Raw genomic sequence first — 4,264 nt, forward strand, 5'->3', positions numbered from 1 at the left:
GAGGCATCCCTGCCGTTAGACCCTCCCCCTCCTCCTCTCCAGCGGTAGACGAGCGGCGTCTTGACGCTAAAAAGCCTGTGGTTCTCAAGAAAAACATGAACATATAAACGTGCATCACATGCAGCTTTTCCACAAACGTTTTGTTCACAAAGATGTTTAATTTTGGATGCACTTTAAGTTCTTCATGTATCTTATCCCTGGTCATTTAGTTGGAAGCAGTTTATGTCTTAAATAACTTAAAGGAAAGTTCCTAGCTACTTGATTTTTTTTTCTGGGAGAATTTTATTTTTGTTTACAACACATTTGCACTAAATGGTGTCATTTATTTTTAACAAAGACACTATAATGTGTTCACAGAATTAATATCTGATTCACAGCTATTTTTTTTAAATTAAGCAATGGCTATGGCTTTGTTTTTCAAAAGTTAATACCAATGTCAGCTACTTGAATTATTCATTTTTTAACCTGTTTACAGCAATTTTGTACTGAATATTGGCTGCTGTTCATGTTCACTATTGTTTAAACCAAATTTTACAAATATTTCCAAATAAAAATTGTCATTGCTTGTCAAAGACAGGGTATTACTGATTTCAGCAATGTTACACAAAAATCTGTTATTCATTACACCAAATAGGACACAAGTTGTTTATTGTCATGGTGTTTAAAAAATAAATGGGGAAATATTTTCCAAAAAACGGTTTTCAAGTTCTTCTTTCTTAAAGTTTGATATATCGTGAGTTGTTAGAGATGAGATATATCGCTAATCACAATATCGCCATATCGTGATAGTATCGTTATCGTGAGCAATGTATCGCAAATCGTATCGTATCGTGAGGTACCCAGTGATTCCCAGACCTACTTTTTTGTGTGATTAGTTATTCGTGACCTGTAATTAAATAATCAAATCAATCTATTTTTTACCTAATAACTGCTGTAAAAAAGTCCAATTTCAAGAATAAATTTGTGACCTTCTGCCTCATGTAAATACTGAGCCCGTGTCCTGACTTTAAGATATAAAAATATATCTTGTTCCCACAGATTAATATCTTGTTCCCACAGATTATTATCTCGTTCGCACGAAATACTATTCCGTTCCCACAAGATACAATTGCGTTCCCTCAAAATACTATCCCGTTCCCTCGAAATGATTAACCTGTGCGAACGCAATAATTATGTTGTTCGAACGCAATAATTAATCCATTCGAACGCAATAATTATTCACGTCATAAGTCATTCACGCGGATATGCTCTCTGTACGCCGGCAAAAGCCGCTTTCAGCTGTAACTTCCGTGTCTCTGTGACCCATATTCGTTCAAAAAAGGAACATGAAAAACAAAAATGATCACTTTAATACCGTCTCAATGAATATAAGAAAAATATCAAAAGATTTATGATAACTAGGCTGCTTTGTCATACGATAGCTCCTGCTAGGCTACTACTAGCGCCACCGCAGAGCACTTTGATGTATGCCGGCATTTGGGCAACTGGCTGCTCGGTTGACAGACAGACAGCTGATATTGTAGTTTAGGGTCGAATAGGAATAATAATATTCAGGACTTGTCTTTTATTAACTTTAGCAATCAGTCGCTTTACATTCGAAGGCTATTAGGCTACATGCTAACTGACTAGCCGATCATATCCTGTTATTAATTTACGTCATAGATTTGTTTAGCTCGTGCTGGTTTGCAGCGCCTTCCGTCCGTGAAACCAGGGTTCGACTCCGGGCTGCTCCCTGTTCCCTTCTCTACTTCTGTGCCGGTCCTAAGCCCGGTTGCTTTGAGAGGGTTGCGTCAGGAAGGGCATCCGGCGTGAAACATTGCCAAGTTTACCGTGCGACTCATTCGCTGTGGCGACCCCTGCTGGGAAAAGCCGAAAGGGAAACAAGATTTACAGCAGATACCTTCACATTTCTGTCTGTGTGTATCTCATTACATTGCATTGAAGACACGGAGGATGTTTAGAGAACAGATTTATTTATTCTAAAAAGCACAAAAGCATCCATCGTATTCACGTTCACATGATCTGGTACGCCCTCCGTCATCTTGCTGCAAAAGCCACTTCCTGCCGCTACTTCCGTGTCTCTGTGAGCATTCAATAGGGGTAAAAATAAAAGCAAGAATGGTCAATCTGTTATTGTCTCGATGAAAATCTGAAAAATATCATATTAAGCTGGCTGCTTCGCCTAAAGCACTTACCTTTAGCTCGTAGCATAACAACAATAGCAGTACGTCACGTTTCCCAGCATGCTTTGCTGCCAATCATTGGTCTTTTTGTTAAACCTTGGTCACAGGGACACGGTGATTGGCCAATGGTTTTCTCAGGATAACGACATATCAAGTCATAAGCTTAAAAAAATATTTTTTTTGTGCAATAAAGAAATCTTATATCATTATCTTAAAAAATAATTTATGTTCTTGTGCCAATGAAATATTAAGTCTCGACGAACATTTTTTTGATTGAAAAAGATATTAAGTTATTATCTTTAAACAAAATTCAAAATTGGTCTTCTCAAAATAAAAAGATATTAAGTTTTATTTCAGAATATTTTATCAAAATAAGGTATTAAAAAACGTATTTTCTTTTTTTAAATAACGAACGCTACCCTAAAAAAATAATATTCATTTTATCAATTAACATTAAGTTAATTTTTCTCAAGATAAGTTGAAAAACATTGCTGTTGTGATCTTTACCACAAGCCCATTTATTAGGAATCAAATATATTTATGCAAATTTTTTCAGGTGAAATTGTTGTCAATTGTTTTGTTGTTTTTTACGTTTTACAGCAATTTTTATGTGGTCACAAGTAATCGTACACAAAAATTTTTGGGTGCCTGTATTGACATTGTTAAATATTTAGATTTCTTAAATTGTTAAATACATTTAATTTATTTCCTTTGAACTTTTTTTAATCTATTTACTAAAGAAAGTGGGTTTTTTTTGCCGACACACCAAAACAAGAGCGTAATATGGAGGTCCAAAAACTCAGATTGCAGTTGAAGGCCGGATGATTTCCGTTCTGTTTGCCACTGGGCTTCGTTCAAGCAGCAGTTGGTTGAAGCAGATAAGTACAAGCTGTTCTGGCTGTCACCTTTGCCTAAAATTAGCTTAAAGAGAAACAAAACCACATCTGCCTCATGCTTAGACAGCTGCTTTCTGCTTGTTATTATGCATCCTTCCCACAGCTCTCATTACTCTGATCTTTAAAGGGATTTCAGCAATTTACAGGGATGTAAACTCGCTTCAGACATAAAAACCTCCATGTGATTTAGCTTCATTCAAATGAGCTCAGAAAGATTTTAAACCAAAAGACATGTAACCGAGGAAGTGATGGTAACGGTTATTTCAGGTTTAGGACGCGTCAGTTTGTTAATATAGTGCAAAAAATAAATATATATATTTTATATATATATATATATATATATAAAATGTTAAAAAATTTGTATATAAAATTAGGGGAAAAATGTGTTTAAATACTTGAAAAATAATTCAGTTTTAAAGCTCCTTTCGTGTACTTGAACCCTTTAGCTCCAGTATTTACATGCTCATGATTCGGATTCTGAAGAATGGTAGCCTTGCGTCGATATGCAACACTTTACAGTAGTGAAGGCTTTACGCAATCAATGTAATTCCAGTGGATTCTTAAGCTGAGTATAGTGACTTTGTTAAATATCTGTACATTGCTGATTTGAAAGGTGCTTAGTCTGGTCAAGTTTATTCTCTCGTTCCTAGTCTTTTTGCTCTCGCCAATTCTCCCTCGCCTCGCCCACAGGGTAACTCGTCCACGGGTTCTTTCTTACCTGGTTTCCATGGTCAGCCTTGGTCACGCGTCAAGCCGCCGGTCTCCTGCCTCACCGCTCTAGAAATTCCCCTGCCTTATCCCTCCAGCCACACCGAACCTTCAAGCTGAAGACTCAAACTCAGGCCTCGGACTCATCCTGGCAAAGCTACTAACTAATACCACTTACCTATTATTAAATCTTACTTACCTCTCGCCTCCTCAGTTTCTTCCGGGTTCCAGCATCTGGGTCTGTCACGCTAGACGAATCATGACAGAACGAACTGGCCAAACCCCCCAACCCAGCTGAGCCGGAAGGACTCAGCTACACCATATTGCATCAAGGAATTCTTCTCGGCCGTCAAGCGGACGCTCTCTCTCAGATGTCTTCGGCCCAACAGGATCTCTTCAGTCACCTTGATGGTATAACTCAAACTCTTCTAGAACTAACCGGACAAATTTCTAACCCCACAGCGCCTACCCCGCCAC

At 37.7% G+C, this 4,264-nt stretch overlaps 1 long non-coding RNA gene across 1 annotated transcript; it reads right to left on the minus strand.

The window, feature by feature from the left end:
• Positions 1-262: 262 nt before the first annotated feature.
• LOC144989311 (uncharacterized) lies at positions 263-3,774 on the minus strand. Its single transcript, XR_013653449.1, has 2 exons — positions 2,196-3,774; positions 263-2,081 (listed from the first exon to the last, which is right to left on the minus strand). It is a non-coding gene; the product is annotated as an uncharacterized LOC144989311 (long non-coding RNA).
• Positions 3,775-4,264: the final 490 nt, after the last annotated feature.

Source organism: Oryzias latipes, chromosome 23, assembly GCF_053564925.1.
Source record: "Oryzias latipes strain Hd-rR chromosome 23, Olatipes_Hd-rR_3.1".
Taxonomy (NCBI): Eukaryota; Metazoa; Chordata; class Actinopteri; order Beloniformes; family Adrianichthyidae; genus Oryzias; species Oryzias latipes.